The sequence below is a fragment of the Toxorhynchites rutilus genome, chromosome 2 (assembly GCF_029784135.1).
Source record: "Toxorhynchites rutilus septentrionalis strain SRP chromosome 2, ASM2978413v1, whole genome shotgun sequence".
NCBI lineage: Eukaryota > Metazoa > Arthropoda > Insecta > Diptera > Culicidae > Toxorhynchites > Toxorhynchites rutilus.
The window spans coordinates 314,832,537-314,850,170 of record NC_073745.1 but is presented as its reverse complement, the minus strand read 5'-3'; the positions used below and the strand labels follow the sequence as shown (position 1 = coordinate 314,850,170).

Sequence of the window (17,634 nt, the reverse complement as noted above, 5' to 3'; positions counted from 1 at the left end):
AGCGCACCTGTGTCAAATCAGGTATTCGAATGTTCAAAAATATAAATAAAATTGTCTTTTTCATTATTTATAGTAGTTTTATAGTATATTTTTACGGATTCACATATTTTAAAAGATTATAAAATCCACCTTCTATTGGACCTCAATTCTGATCATCTTCAGCTCTTGGTGAATGTTCAGTGGCCTGCACAATCTTCGGCCCGTGTCGTTTGTATCTGTAAAGAGCACCCAGCTCAGCGACATACATGGAACAAGGATCTCTGAGTTTGAAAGAGGCAGTGGAATATTCATTGAAGATGCCGAAGCCAGTGGACCCGTTTATTAGTGAAGAACATTCTATCAGATCTAACTCCATTTTTTTTTTTGGGATTCCATGGATTTTTTGACGCATGGGCAGATAAAAAATGAAAAATGAAAAATATGTAGGATGATTCTGGGAACCGAAGAGTAAGTGGGGATACTCCTACCAAGACTTCGAGACTCATCGAATGCAAACACCCCATGGCTATACGCAAGCAACGATATTGTATCCTCTCCAGCTTGAGAGTGAGTGAATCCTGGCAAACTAGAATGAATACTTTTAACCGGGAAATTGGAAGAAAAAACAAGAAGTGGGTTATATCTGTGATATAACCGCAAAATAGACGTAGGACTACCGTTCGCTCAGCAATCATTTATTTGAAATTGGATCTGAACCAATTCTTAACCCTTTCATTACGGCAGTGTCCTCCGCTAAAGTGCTACCCCTATAAGGAGCACTGCGCCGAAAAGTATGCACATCGCGCTGGTGTGATCGAAGTACAGTATGAATTTCTTGTCGTCCAAAGACGACGCTCGTACACACAGCTCGTCGCGCGGATGTCGTCTATAGACGACGCTCGTAACGAAAGGGTTAATGCATGAATGAATGAATATTTTGAAAGATTGCTGAAAGTTTTTCTTGTTATTGTGTATAGATGAGTATAAGTATGGAATTGTTATTAGCATAAAATTCAACTCTTCCCGAAACGAACCGATGGAATTTGAGTGGCCTTGTAAAAGCAACTGAAAATGTTTGATATATGATTCATTTTTGTTTTCGTAAGAATGACACGAGATTTTTCATGATCACTCCATACGCAGAATAGAAACTGACGGCGCCATATCACGGTGAAAACGAAATAAAGTCTATATAACCTTGCATAAAATTCATTTCGTTTCTATCGTGATGTGGCAATTGGCGATCTAACGCAAAACGCAAACGATCGGTGAGATATCTGGATTTTGTTTTTGAACTAAGAAAATGATGATAAGCTAACCTAAAACTCAGAAACAAATCAGGTATATTTTACTTCCGGACTTTCCAAGGTAGTTCTAACATGCAGGAACCATGCATTTTTCAACTTGTTTTTGATTGTGCTCTCGAATTTCCTATTTTGATTCAACCATTGTCAACTTTTATACAATTTTCACTACTGAACGAGGTAAGAAAATAACATGTTATATATAAAATTGAGCAGAATTAATTTTCTTCCAAACTCATCGCAATCAAATAATCTTTTATGACTATAACATTGTGATTTATGGAAAGAACTACAAATCTTCCATAAACTCATATTGCAAAATTTAAAACCATCATCACTTTCACCGCAGCGCCGCCTAGGTGTAGATTTGTACGTTAGATCGCCAATTTTTCATGACTGTTCCATGCGAAAGCAGAACAGAAACTGATGCGAGTGGAGGTACTCACGCCTTGCGTATGTCCGCTATGGTTTCCCAAACACTAAGGCGGCGGTGACACTGGATGCAGAAAAGTGGTCGTACGAATTGTATGTAATAGTAAAAGTAAACAACCACATTGAGTTGTATTGGTGTGGTTACATTGCATTCTCCTTGTTTCGTTCGAATTCGTCACCTTCTATCGAACAAAGTTGTTTGTTTCTATTCGTACAATCAAATTTTCGTGCGTACTCCGAGTCAATGTCACCATACCCTAATGCAAGCGAGCAAAACGAATCACAGCTTGCATGTATTCGCTATGACGGCTTCTCCAGGTGCCTAGATTTTGCGTCCGTGTTCGGGAACACATTGCGATCACCAATCATCATCAATGAGCTAGAGTGTTATGATTTCAATAGCTTGCTTTCAAAGCAATTTTTAAACTATTGAAACGATTTTTTGGACCAATAAGTGACAATAATATAATTCGTTGACATTTTCTCTTTCGGATGAAATGATTATTATACCACTCCATTCAGCCGGTAAAGAGGTATCAACGTTCAAAACCTTGCAGTCCAGCGTCACTCTCTCGTTTCCGAAACTTTGAACTTACACCCCGGTACAGAAATGAAAGACGTAGTCCTACGACAAAATCTGAATTTTCCAGAAAACTCAAACAAATTTCAAACCAAACAAAACAAACGTCATAATTTTACTCGCTACTCCATTTGGTTGTTAATCTAACGTGAGTTCGTCAATACCCTATGCAAAATATTGGCTCAATCGTTCTTCATTTTCAAATGTCGCAGACGTCGAAATGTGAGTTTTCTGAAAACACAAAAATCACCAAAGGTACATATAATCGGGATTTTCAAAAAAAAAAAAAAAACCTAAACTCCAAATGTCTTTAAATTGCATGAAAAGTAGCGATTAATTTTCGAGGGTCACAAAATCAAAACTTTGAGCGCTTTGCGAAACCCCTAAATTATGTCCGATTGAGCTGAAATTTTGCCAGGGTACGCATATGACAAAGTAATCTGGACTCGAAGTGGGTAGCGACATGAGTCACTTATACCCTCTCAACTATGACGTCTTAGCTTTGACGAAAAGCAGCGATCGCAAAGCAATTCATAATAAGGTTTTTTTTGTTGCATATAATACTTGTTTTGCAATTTTTTTAAATACACTAATAATACGTGAGATAGAGGAGTTAGTGAACCATTAAAGTTAAAGGCTTTTCGGAATTAGTGCCCTGAGCGGCGGCTCAACTGCGACGGAATTATAAATATTTTCATTTTCAGACAACTCTATGGCTCGATGTATGGCACCCGGATGCGTGAGCGTTCGATCATCGATGCCGGGCTCGAGTCCAACTCGAATTATGAAAACCTATCCCATAAATTATCATTTCATCGATTCCCGAGGTATGTGACCATTCGGAAGAAATGGCTTCGATTCTTCGGACAAGACCTAAACAGCAATACCAAAAACATGTTCATTTGCTCGGTTCACTTCAGTCCAGATTGTTTCAAGCATATCGTTGGTTTGGAAGTACAATATCGCCGAAAACTGATACCAACAGGTAAATTTAAAAAAATCCAGAGTACACAAAACAGTTTATTTTTAGCTGTTCCTACTGTCAGAAAGGCCAACGATTCTCATGCCTCGGAGAATCAAAACCGAACGGCTCGCCGAAAGGTCTCGATTGACATCAAACAAGAGTTAAATCCAGTAAGAATATCCGTAACATCCGTGGAATCGGTACAGTTTTCTAATAAAACGAAACAAGACTATCCCGAGAGGGATATTCCGTCAAAGGAAATCAGGAGCAGCACCATCAACATCTCTAATGATAAACCTAGCGATTCGGCCGGTTCTGATAGCTTAATTCAAACACTGCAGCAGGAGGTATCGGAAAGCTACAGCGAACTTCAGGAAGCCAACATCCGAATTACCGAACCACAACCCTAGGTTTTGATTAGAAAGAAAATCTAAATAGATTATCTTTACGCTGCAATAACTAAATGTATACATTTAACTAAAATACGAAAGAAATAAACTTATTTAGGTAAATTCATTTCACCGCTCCACGATGCTCGCAAAGATAACACGTCACAGCCTCACTGTTACTGATGCACTAGTCAGTCCAGACTACCTTGTCACTTTGTCTCACTTTGTTTTGCAGAATAGAACAATTATATACGTAGAGTGAAGCATAAAGTGCGATTCACATACAACATACACGTCACGTTCACGTCCCGTCACGTCACGATACGTCAATGATTCTACCATGCAATTCTCATGAAAACATTCACATACACCAGCAACGTAACGCCCCGTCAGCATACGTTCAACGAAAACGACCGGCAGGGTTTGTAGAAAAGAATAATTGACGGAGACGGACGGCTCGTTTGCTTTTTGTCTTGGCTTTGTTTCTCAGGTTTTGTTTTGATTTGGTTGTACAGTTATTTGCATCTACATCGATATTAAGCTAATTGAACAGATCTGTGATGCAACACGTTTAATTAGACATTTTTACCTCTAGCTGGACATTTTTGTAAACATTGAGTTCGGAGCCCAAATTATGGTCCCACATTGAAAGTCGCCACCAGTCGCAAATGTCCAATTACTGGTCAAAATCGACTCCCATGCGACACTGAGTGGTGCCTTAGCATATCGCTTTATAAGTAACTTACTGTAGGATTACGTCTTTCGGGAACATATTGGGGTACAAATTGAAAATCGAAAATCGAGTACATCGTGAAAATTGTCTAATTTCAAACGCTCATTGCTCAGTCATTTCATGATGGATTGATGAAATTTTGGCGTCAATCGATTTCGGCACTACATAACAATTTTTCATATTGAAGAAAATAATATATGTCATGAAACTAACTATCGAACAATTGAAAAATCTCAACCCTTATTCTAACGGAAATATCCACTTTTAATTGGTCGAAATTGACGACACATGCGGCTGTTCCCTAACAGAGACATCTAAACCAAGCTGCCTAGTGGTAATCGACATTGCAAACACATGAAAGTAGGGCGAATTTTTGTTCCTACCGAAATGTGTTCCCTAACAGAGACATCTAAACTAAGGTGCCCGAAGGAAATCGGCATTGTAAATATATGCAAGCCGGAGGCATTTTTATATTGCAAGTAGGGTGAGTGATACGATTAATTCTAGCAAATATAATGTAAATTTGGAACTTAAATGTTGGTTGCCTCGTGAAATTTCATATCAATGACCGATTGTGTATTGTAAAAAATTTAGCACAAATGTAGGCGGTTTTCATCATATTTCATTCCATTTTGGCATCTTCTATCTCATACGCACCACCCAATTATTGCTTACCATACTTTTGTCATAATCACTCGGTAAACACTGGTGGAGTGAACAAACAATACCCAACAACCAAACAAAATCTTCATGAAAGACTTTAACGATGTAATTCCTCAAACATATCCAAAATCAACAGATAGCCTAACGGAATCCTACGTCAACTATGCGGTCGTGTCTCGGACACAACCCTCCTGTGACTTTTATGCCAACATATCTCTTAGCTCCAAATTTCGGAGTGAAAATCATTCGCGACTAGTTGACAGAATTATTCTATTTATTATTATTGTTGCATAAGGGTCGGACTACGGGGTTTAAGCATTTAAATAATTCAATTCAATGATTCTCATTGAATTTTTCAAAATTCAGAACTGATTCTAGGCATGCTGATTTGAAAGAGGGCATTGCAATTTAAAATTGTTGTAGGTGGCGACACCATGAATAAAATTAAATAAATCATTCGTTTGGCATTTGACGTGACGGTGCTGGTGGAAGCCTTGACTGCATGTGTGAATTGGTGGAGACGTTGACGGAGCGTAGACGTTCTTCTCCGTAACGTGCTATGTGAATCGCACATACCACATTGAAAAACATTGTTTACAACGCTACTACACTGCATTCGCTTGAACTTTTACACTCGTAGATTCCAGCGTTTGTTTACAAAACCGATATAAGTGACCTCACGCAAGTGTCATTGTCGGGGATATAGTACCTTGTATTTAACGCGATACCTTGTCAAAACAACGTGAATTCGTATCTTTTTTCGCTTTTTCGGAAGTGATCCTGTGCTTTGTTCTGATTGGTTGGCGGAAAGAATACGCAAACATTCGCGCAAACTTTTCTTCATTGTGAAGGGTTGAAAAACAATCTTAATCTACTACGCCTCGCAACTAGATTCATTTTCTTCTAGACCAGTGTAGGGATCCGATGTGATACTGAAAAGTACCTTTCAATTATTTTAATTTGGATCATCTCCGCAGCGGCGGTGTACATAATATGGGATAGAAACTTCAATTACACGATTGCCGATGGAGAGTGTAATCGCTGCGGTCATGCTGAACATCGGCAATCAGCTTGCCGGCATCGTTTCAAAGTTTGCACTATCTGTCTCCAGCAAGGCCACATCAAATCGGTTTGTCCCCAGGTGATACCGGACGAGCGAAGCCCTTACGCCGGTGTCTGGCAAATATTATTTCTTCTGTTTTACGTAGATTACTTCACGAACGGCAAGCGTTCATCCAGATGTACGGCATGTGGTAGCAGGGACCACACGTCGTGCAGATACTCGAACCGGAGATGTGTCCGATGCAACGTAAAAGGACACATAGCCGCCGTATGTCCGGGTTTCCGACTGTACCGGAAAATCGCGCCAACAGTGAAGATCCTATTGATACTCCGTGCCATTTGGGCATTGATACACATTTTTTGAACTCCATTTCCTCGGTGAGGATTTAATTTAAATACAATAAAATTCTATTACAAAAATAAATTGTTCTTCTTTTTGACGAAGGACTGTCTTTGATTTCTATATAATTGCGCAAGTTCCAAGTAACATTGTCGCCGGTACATAAAACTGTAGCTGTAAATGAATTGAAAACGAATAGTATTCAACGAAGTTAAAGCACTTAAAACTTGCCTAAGAATACATCTCCTTGGCATATACTGTATACTGTTGATCTGAGAATTGCCACCATCAAAATGGCTGCAGATTTCATTTGTGATAAGCTTCAAGGTCAAACAAATTACATACGTAGAAATAAACAACCGTATTTCTGCAGCATAGTTTTATTAGAAACAATTTAGATGGAATAGTGTTCGAACAAAGAATCAAAATTAACCATCCCGTACTCGCGCTCAAAATCATAACTCGTATAGGGTAACACGGGGTGAGTTGAACATACGGGGTGATTTGAACCACCCCATTATCTCAAAAAGTACGGCTTAACTTGGATTTTTTATAATGTCATCTTCTTCCATTAATGAACCGTATGTAACTAACGTAAAAAAACTTTGGTAAAAATCGACAGGTGGAAGAAAGTGGTAGCATTAACATAGCAGGCACTTTGATTGTCGAAAATTGTGAATTTTCTGATCGGGGTTTTAAGGTTTTTCTCGCTGATAATACAAACTTTTCGTGTATTGTACAGTAAAATTCTGTTCGCCTACAGAAGAGGAACAATTTGATGCAACGAAACTGAATTTTGATAAAAATAAATGAAATTTATGAATTTTAATTTTTGCATGTTGTGTGGGGTGACATGGACACGTTTTTGTGGGGTGAGTTGGTCCTACAGATTTGAGGTTTTTTTGGTCTAATTGATTCCAGATGCCGCTGAATTACAAAAAGAGGATGGGCAGACAACTTTGGAAGAAGGAGGAGCTTGAAAGAGCAACGCAGGCCATCAAGAACGGATTTTCTTTGACCAAGCATCGAAACTGTTTAAAAATGCTCGAACAGTGAAAAAATCCATGCAGAATTCGAGATGGTCTCAATCCAATTTTTCTGGTCTGGAATCTGGCCAAGACACCTGGTATCGATCCCAGAACACTGTTACTGATTGAAACATTATCCCAAAATACTTTACATAAACATAAGTATATTTTTTTCGATGAAACACACACTGGACCAAATCACCCCACAGATGGTCCAAATCACCCTGTATCAAATTTTAATGTCCATCTCATCTCTTTTATTTTATGATATATTTGGTAGTTTAAAGCTTGATATAATGATTAAACAATATTGATTGAGAGAAAACACGTGTAGCTTAGTATACAATGTGACATTTTTTATTTAGACCGTATTGGTTTGGAAATATTAGGTGATTTGCATAGGTGGTCGAGTTCCCCCCCTTTTCCCCTACTCGCGCACGACGTCACAGACGATACGTTTCTCTGAAATATTGTTATTGTGCAGTTATAGGCATTATTGATATTTATTCAAAGAAAAAGATATAATTAAATGAAAAAACTCCAGAAAATATGTTTCTTCAGCTTCATTCAATTTTAATAGTTATTTAATTCAGCATCAAAACTAATTTATTGACTTTCGGTCTGAGACCGTATGCGCGGAGGATAGAGTGTAAAGAACTGAATGAAAATGACAAAATAAATGAACGAATAAAACTATCTTCGTCGTCCGCACGATTTTCGCGTAGAGTCGAAAGCCCTGACATTCAACTGCGATGTGTCCTCTCACGCGACATCGGCCACATCTTCGGTTCAGGTATGCACATATCTGGTGACTTTTGCTCCCGCATGCGGGACATTTGGACGAACGCCTTCTTTTCGTGTAATAAGCAACGTACAACATACGTCAAATTCCATTAGATGGACTCCCCAGAAGCCGGAATAAGGGCATCGCTCGAGTGGTGTCAGCTGGGAACAAACCGATTCAACATGGCCTCGCTCGCGACAGATTCGGCAAAATTTATAACGATGCGAACAAGCGGAGGGTCACATTCGTCTTCCTAAGTTCGAAGCCGCCGGACGCATATATTTCGTTATCGTGTATCGTTGAAGTGATACCGTTATTCTCGTGACTGGTCAAGTGATTGTGCGCATTAACGGGATTCCCTAGATTGTAACTGGATTGCATTGAAGCGGACACAACAAGCAGGAGGAAGAAGGCCTGCAGCGCGGGCGCTGTGTGCTGTGTGCTGGTGAATTTATCGCCTCTCGTCATCGACACCATTATCGTGCTGTGGTGCGATACACCGGTTCAGCTGCACCGAAGGATTGATACGCGTTGGAGATTATCCGCACTGTTGTGGTGTGCATTATAAGTATAAATAATTTTATTAGGTTAAGAAAGAAAAAACAAAAAAAAATTGAAAAATTAACTAAAAAGTGTACTGGCACTTTAAATGGCAGATGAAGAAGGAACCGTTGACATGGAGATTGAATCCACTGTCTACCCCTCCATATCTACGCGTTCCCCCCTCGGATGTCTCTTTAGAGGGAGAGTTAAGTCACCTAAACAAGCCCCCCTCAAGAAAATTTGCAAACCGTTCCTCTTCACCCCCTCAATCTCCTGCTCCCGCTTCCGATCAACTCCCGAACTTGCCTCCCAGTCCTACTGTTCCTGATCCCGCTCAACAATCGACCTCGTCCTCCCCCTCAGTTGTTTCCTCTCCTCGTGTCAATGTCTATCCAGAAGATTCACCTGGATCAGGCCCATTTGTTGTTTTCTTCCGGCCCAAACCAAAAGGAAAATTTCTAAATGCCATTCAAATTTCTAAAGATCTGGCAAGATATTATTCCTCCGTGGTCGAAATTAGAAAGGTTAGACCGAACAAACTGCGTGTTGTCGTGGCTAATCGGAAGCTCGCTAACGATATTGTTGTCGACAATCGTTTTGTAATAGAATATCGCGTATATGTGCCCTGCCATAACGTAGAAATTGCGGGGGTGATTACAGAAACGGGTCTGACGAGCGAAATAATAAAAGAGGGAGATGACAGATTTAAACAGCTCCCTTTGAAGCAAATTAACATTTTGGACTGCCAGCAACTAGGAAAAGTTTCCCAGAATGGGGAAGAAAAAAAATTCACGCCGTCCGACTCGTTTCGAGTAACTTTTGCTGGTTCCGCCCTCCCTGACTACGTTATGGTGGATAAATTAAGGCTTCCAGTGCGACTCTTCGTGCCAAAGCCCATGACTTGCAACAAATGCAAGTCAGTTGGTCATACAGCAGATTATTGCGCCAACAAGGAGCGCTGTGCCACTTGCGGAGAGCAACATGAGGGGAAATCCTGCAGTGCGACTGAGCATAAATGTCCATATTGCGGGGGATCCCCACATGACCTCTCAGCTTGTGAAACTTACAAAAGTCGCTGGGGTAAACAGAAGCGCTCTTTGAAGGAACGCTCGAAGCGCACTTTTGCGGAAATTTTGAAGGGAGCTTCTCCACTGGCTCAAGAGCAACAACCAATCAACACACATAATGTTTTCGCTACGTTGCCAGTTGACGAAATAGAAGCGAACACAGCTAGCGGGGGCACAACGGTTATTTCCAAAGGGAATCCCCGGCGCAAAAATGTGACCACTCCCAAAGTTCAAGGACAAGTCCCTCCGGTGATACCCCCTGTTAGCTTGCCTAAAAAATCGAGTGCAGCGGACAAGCAAAATCAGGTTCCTCCTGGCTTCCGTGGGAATAGTTCATCTTCGAACGACCCAGCACTCGAGGGGACATCAAAAACCCCAACTGTCCCTATTTTTCCGTCCAGCTCAACTTCCTAATCGGGATTTATAAAGTTGTCTGACTTTTTGGATCAAATCTTCAAGTGTTTTAATGTTTCCGACTCCATCAGAACCATTGTCATCTCAATGCTTCCAGTATTGAAGACAATTTTGCAACAATGGATGCAAACATGGCCCCTCCTTGCAATGATTATCTCTCTTGATGTCTAATTTAAATAGAGAGGTCGGAGATATCACTGTCCGAAACCTGGCTCTCTTCTCAAAATGATCTCTCTTTCCACGATTTTAATATAATACGCTTGGACCGCGATGACAGATACGGAGGGGTACTATTGGGGATCAATAAGTGTCACTCTTTTTTTAGAATTGACCTTCCACCTATTGGAGGGATCGAAGCTGTTGCCTGTCATGCAAACATCAGAGGCAAAGACCTTTGTATAGTCAGCTTGTATTGGCCTCCGAGAGCTGCGGTTAGCCGCAAGCAACTTGTTGACATGTGCTCACTCCTTCCTGAGCCACGATTGATCTTGGGAGACTTCAACTCTCACGGAACTGCCTGGAGGGAACAGTACGACGACAATCGTTCATCGTTGATATATGACCTTTGTAACAGCTTCAATATGACCGTTGTATATATGACACGTGTTGTTTCCCCAGTGTTCAAGGGGAAACAACACGTGTACCTAAACCTCCTGCTAACCCAAGTGCTCTTGACCTCTCGCTTTGCTCGAATTCACTATCGTTAGATTGCAAGTGGAATGTAATCCAGGATCCCAACGGTAGTGATCACTTGCCAATCAAAATTTCCATCACCATTGGGTCGAATTCTTCTGAATCTATAAACATGGCATATGACCTCACAAGACACATTGACTGGAAAAAATATGCGGACGCGATTGCTCTAGCCATCAATTCCAAAGATGGTTTACCTCCATTGGAGGAGTATAACTTCCTTACTCGTTTGATCTATGACAGCGCGGTTCGCGCTTAAACGAAACCCATCCCAGGTTCCACTATTCGTCGAAGGCCTCCCAATCTATGGTGGGATAGCCAAAGTTCCAAGCTTTATCAGGATAAATCGAATGCATTTAAAGTGGAACCATTGAGAATTTTCAAACGTATTTATCCCTTGAAAATCAATTTAAAAACTTGATCAAAGGGAAAAAACGTGCTTATTGGCGAAATTTCGTGGGAGGTCTGTCACGAGAAACGTCAATGAAAAAATTATGGAAAGTGGCTCGAAACATGAGAAATCGCTCTTCAATGAATGAAAGCGAGGAATATTCACATCGATGGATTTTAAATTTTGCACGGAATGTCCCGATTCCGTTCCTGTACAAATAATTGTTCGAGATATTTCACAAGATAGGTGCGATCTTGCTTCCGAGTTTTCGATGGTAGAATTCTCTCTTGCTCTCCTTTCATGTAACAATTCTGCTCCGGAATCGGATAGAATTAAGTTCAACTTGTTGAAAAACCTCCCTGATGTGGCAAAACATCGCTTGTTGAACTTATTCAATCGGTTTATGGAACATAATATTGTTCCAGATGATTGGAGACAAGTACGAGTTATAGCTATTCAAAAACCCGGAAAACCCGCGTCCGACTTCAATTCGTACCGCCCAATAGCAATGCTGTCTTGTATACGGAAATTGTTGGAGAAAATGATCTTGTTTCGCCTTGATCGATGGGTTGAAACGAATGGCCTACTCTCAGATACACAATATGGGTTCCGCAGTGGCAAGGGGACGATTGTCTTGCGTTGCTTTCTTCAGAAATTCAAATGGCTTACGCCGAAAAACAAAAAATGGCTTCAGTATTCTTGGACATAAAGGGGGCCTTTGATTTTGTTTCAATAGAGGTTTTGTCAGACAAATTACACTCTCGGGGTCTGCCGCCTCTATTGAATAATATCTTATATAACTTGCTTTGTGAGAAACATTTGAACTTTTCTCACGGAGATTCGGCAGTAAGTCGGTTCTCTTACATGGGCCTCCCCCAGGGCTCATATTTAAGCCCGCTTTTGTACAACTTCTATGTAAGCGACATCGACAATTGTCTTACACAAAATTGCAGCCTAAGACAACTTGCAGATGATGGTGTGGTGTCTGTCGTAGGATCAAACGAATCCGACCTGCAAGGACCCTTACAAGATACTTTGAACAATTTTTCAACCTGGGCCATTGGGTAGGGATCGAATTCTCCACGGAGAAAACAGAGATGGTGGTTTTTTCTAGGAAGCATAGACCAGCAAAACCAAAGCTTCAACTTTTGGGTAAACCGATCACTCATGCTATGTCATTCAAATATCTTGGTGTCTGGTTCGACTCCAAATGTACTTGGGGGGGCCCATATTAGGTATCTGAGTAAAAAATGGGTGGGTTATATCTATGATATAACCGTAAGGTTGACGTGGGACTACCTTAGCTTAGTATTGTTTGTATTGATTAAATTTTTGACTGAATGAAACAATTTCCGAATTCAATTGAATTCAATATATTTACGTTACGAGACCGTGTTGGGGAAACGCACTCTAGTTTGCACAAAAGCAAGCGAGTACAAAAATATTCGCAGTTTGCATGTATTTGCAACACCTTGGCTTAGAAGTCTTTAGAGGGAAAACAGATTTTAGTCGGAACAAAAATACTACCGACCTGCATGAATTTGCAATCCCAACATCCCTAGACACCTTGGTTCTGAAGCCTGTGTTTAGAAAACATATTTTAGTCGGAACAAAAATGCCCCCCACTTGCATGAATTTGCAATGCCAATTTTCCCAAGCTACATGGATTTGAAATCTGTGTTAAGGAAGCACATTTCAGTTGGAACAAAAATGCCCCGACTTGCATGTATTCGCAATGCCAACTTCCCCACGCTCCTTGGATTTAAAGTCTGTGTTAGGGAAACACATTACGGTGGGAACAAAAGCTCCCCCTACTTTCATGTATTTGCAATGTCGATTTCTCCAACGCTGCTTGGTTTTGAAGTCTTTGTTAGGGAAACCGTAAAGCGGGCCAATCAAAACGACGCAGTTAGGGCGTTTAGATAACGCCTAACATTTTACAGTTATTCAATTATTTATCTAATGAAAAATAACATTTTATTAGTTGTGATAGATGTGTATATTAATTCCCTATCAATTGATGCAAACATCTCACCGATCCAGTAGAAAATGTTCGAGTTATAAGCATTTGAAATCTTGCATTTTTTTCCCTCATGTTCAGTGTTTATGTTTTCATTTTACCCCCCATATACTCCGGTTAGACGTAGTCCCACGTCAAAAATGCCAACAAAGAATAAACTTTCTCCGTACAATTACCGGCACCTGGTGGGGAGCCCATCCCGAAGATCTTATAATGTTGTATCGAACAACTATTCTCTCAGTGATGGAGTATGGCAGTTTCTGTTTTCAATCAGCTGCCAAAACACACCTCATTAAACTCGAGCGAATTCAGTATCTTTGTCTCCGTGTTGCGTTGGGATGTATGCCCTCAACGCATACCATGAGCCTCGAGGTTTTGGCAGGCGTACTCCCACTAAAAGATCGCTTCAATTTATTATCTCTTCGGTTCCTCATCCGGTGTAAGGTTATAAACCCATTGGTGATCGGAATTTTTGAGCAGCTGATCGGGCTAAATTTTCATTCTGGATTCATGACTTCATATCATGAATTCATCTCCATGCAGGTTGATCCTTCTTCGTATATTTCCTGACTACTTCGTGTTTTCCTGACTACATCAATTCCTCTGTATATTTTGATATGTTCATTAAGGAGAAAATCCATGGAATTCCAGATTATCATCGATCGGGGATCGTTCCTACGATCTTCAATGCAAAGTATGGGCGTATCAATTGTGATAATATGTACTTTACTGATGGGTCCTCTATGAATGAGTCCACAGGATTTGGAGTGTTCAACGAATTTTTTAGCACCTCCCACAGTCTTCAGAATCCTTGCTCAGTGTATATTGCTGAATTGGCAGCAATACACTGGGCGCTGGACAGCGTCGCCTCACGACCTGTTGTACACTATTACATTGTAACGGATAGTCTGAGCTCTGTCGAAGCTATCCGTTCAGTGAAGCCGGAAAACACTCGCCGTACTTCCTTGAGAGAATACGAGAAATTTGAAGTGCTTTAACCAGACGCTGTTATGTCATTACCTTTGTCTGGTCCCTTCACATTGCTCAATTCCGGGTAATGAGAGGGCTGACTCATTAGCAAAGATAGGTGCAATTGAAGGCGAAATTTATCAGCGTCAAATCGCCTTCAATGAATTTTATTCTTTAGTTCGTAAAAATACCATCGTTAACTGGCAACGCAAATGGAACGAAGATGAATTGGGCCAGTGGCTCCACTCAATTATCCCTAAGGTTAGCCTCAAACCATGGTTCAAAAGTCTGGACTTGAGTCGGGACTTTATTCGCATCTTCTCCCGACTCATGTCCAATCACTGTTCGTTAAACGCGCTACTATTTCGTTTTGATCTTGCCGACAGCAATATCTGTGCCTGCGGCCAAGGTTACCACGACGTCGAACACGTTGTTTGGTCGTGCGAGGAGTATCTTGTTGCCAGATCGAATTTAGAAAACTCTCTTCGGGCTAGAGGAAGACAGCCCAATGTGCCGGTGAGAGATGTGTTGGCTGGTTTAGACCTTGATTACATGTATATATGTCTTCCTAAAAGTTATCGATCTTCGTGTCTGATTGTCCTTATATCCTTATATTCTCCTTTTCCTTTTCTCGCGAAAATCAAATCCCTTCTTATTAACAATAGAATAAGGTGAAATGTAAAAACATATTAGATATAAGATAGGCTTAAGAATTGAGTGTAATGAATGTGAGTGTGAATGTGAGAGTGAACATTGTCAACATATCTTTTTATCCCTTCCTTTTCCTGAAGAAAATATGTCACCCTTCTCAACTCGAGTAGACCGCGAGTAATCGGTTTTCTACACCATTAACATTAGAATTAAGGAAAAATGTTTATATATACTTGTAACAATACAGTCAGGAGTTTGGCTCCTTTAAACTTATGTAACTGAGCCTGTAAAAATAAGCGATTTAATAAAAAAAAAACAAGCGGAGGGTCGATGTCCAGTATGACCGCAACGATTGCACTGTCCATAGACTTTCGCGAGTATTTTATCGCGAATAATATATATCGCCACTGCATACAAGATGAGGTGAACCAACGATCCCAATTTGAAATGTGATGTGATGAGATCAAGAAACATTTTCAAATTAATATTTAACTTAGCAGTCTCATATCGAATCTCTACACTGGTCTGTCAGAAACTGAACTGAGTGGCGATATGCAACGTCCATACAAAATATCAAGTATGTTACTCCCAGCGTTGCCAATGCTCCAGTTTAACTGGATTCTTCCAGTTTTTTTCCTCAATCCAGTCAAACAGTTAAATCCACGCCCCTGCTAAGGCTAAGGTGACATTGGCTCGGAGTACGCACGAAAATTTGATTGTACGATAACTAACAAAGATAAACAAATAATTTTGTTCGATAGAGGCTGGCGAATTCGAACGAAGCAATGTAACCACACCAATGCAACTCAATGTGGTTGTCCTTTGACGTCTTTCGGGAACATATTGGGGTACAAATTGAAAATCGAATATCGAGCACACCGTGAAAACTGTCCAATTTCAAACGCTTATTGCTCAGTCATTTCATGATGGATTGATGAAATTTTTGCGTCATTCGATTTCGGCACTCCATAACAATTTTTTGTATTGAAGAAAATAATATATGTCATGAAACTAACTATCGAACAATTGAAACATGTCAACCCCTATCCTAACGGAAATACCCACTTCTGATTGGTCGAAATTGACGATACATGCGGCAGGTCCCTAACAGAGACATCAAAACCAAGCTGCCTGGGGGAAATCGGCATTGTAAATACATGAAAGTAGGGGGAGCTTTTGTTCCCACCGAAATGTGTTTCCTAATAGAGTCATCACAACCAAGCAGCCTGGGGGAAATTGACATTACAAATACATGAAAGTAGGGGGCACTTTTGTTCCTACCGAAATGTGTTCCCTAATAGAGACATTAAAATCAAATCTTTATCAAAAAGTTTAACGATGTAATTCTTCAAACATATTCAATATCAACAGATAGCCTAACGGAATCCTACGTCAACTATGCGGTCGTGTCTCGGACACAACCTTCCTGTGACTTTTTCCAAAAATACTTTCTTTAGCTGGAGAAAATAGTAAAGGATACCTAATTTTTAATTTGGTACCATAAATTGGTTTGGACATGCCTGATATAAGAAGTAAAATATTTTGGTATGGAATGTACTCATTTGAACGGGTGTTCAATAAAAAATGAGAATTTCTTCAGTGATATAGAAAAAAAAAGTCAAAAAATTATACCAGGTTGTGTCCAAGACACGACCGCATTGTTGACATAGAACTACGCTGTTATTTTATTCAAGTCGCTTGTTTATAACATCGAATATTATTTTATAATGCAGCGACATCTTCCGCTACCTTCCTCTTTGTTTATATTTATTATCGCTGCTGCAAAATTTGCACCAAAAAGCAATCGTCCATTTGGCATCAACATATTAGGTGATTGTTACATCTCTACAGGGCCAATGCACACGTGAGCAGATACTAATCCAACGTAGCGACGATGCTATTTGTATATATGGGTTAAGATTCACGCACGTACGCATTCAAAGCCATATATCGATGGCTTAAGGTGAAGGTGGAAGCTAGCCACAAATGGCTGCCACAATGGCGCTCATTTCATTCATCTCCCTCCCTTACCCCTCGCCCGAAAATCAATAATTTTGCGAAACAGTGTGAAGAAAATGATTGTTTTCGCACACTTCCCATCAAGTAATATCAACCAAACTCTAATCGATTACTCACAAGATATTAAATTTTCATCCGCTGTCGCACTGTATAGTGAAAAACGTCGGAAAACTCGTGCTATTGCTCTGAAAATGAAATTTTCATTTTTCAATCTTCGGCAATGGTGTTTGTATTGGTGAAAGCATCGTTATTTTTCGACACTGATGCCAGACAACATAATCGAAACAGCTATAAAAACCACTCAATAAAATGTTATTCCTGAGTCATAGCGTTTAATGTCATCAGAGCTCGGAACACTGCCACGGCTGCCCATACTTTCAAAAACAGTAAACGGAAAAGTATTACATTCAATCAAAATGCCTCGGCCAACGAAGAGAAGGGTTAAGGCTCTCCAACGTGAGTATGTGAAAACAATACGATCAACGAAGGAAAATATTAAGGAATTATAAACATCGAGTTACTATGCGGAAGAACTTGTTGATACCAAAAGAGTTCCAATTCGCACGTGTGCTCTGCTCTTCTCTCACAAACACTATTACCCCATTTTTA

At 40.2% G+C, this 17,634-nt stretch overlaps 1 protein-coding gene and 1 long non-coding RNA gene across 4 annotated transcripts in view; both read left to right on the top strand.

The window, feature by feature from the left end:
- Positions 1-17,634, top strand: part of LOC129764372 (uncharacterized) — a 330,024-nt gene that overhangs the window by 244,046 nt on the left and 68,344 nt on the right. The gene's annotated exons all lie outside the window — the stretch shown is intronic.
- On the top strand, positions 5,658-6,530 carry LOC129764373 (uncharacterized). Of its 2 annotated transcripts, none has more exons than XR_008741124.1 (2): positions 5,658-5,896; positions 5,962-6,530. It is a non-coding gene; the product is annotated as an uncharacterized LOC129764373 (long non-coding RNA). The 2 variants fall into 2 exon arrangements; XR_008741123.1 differs by having other exon boundaries at positions 5,957-6,530.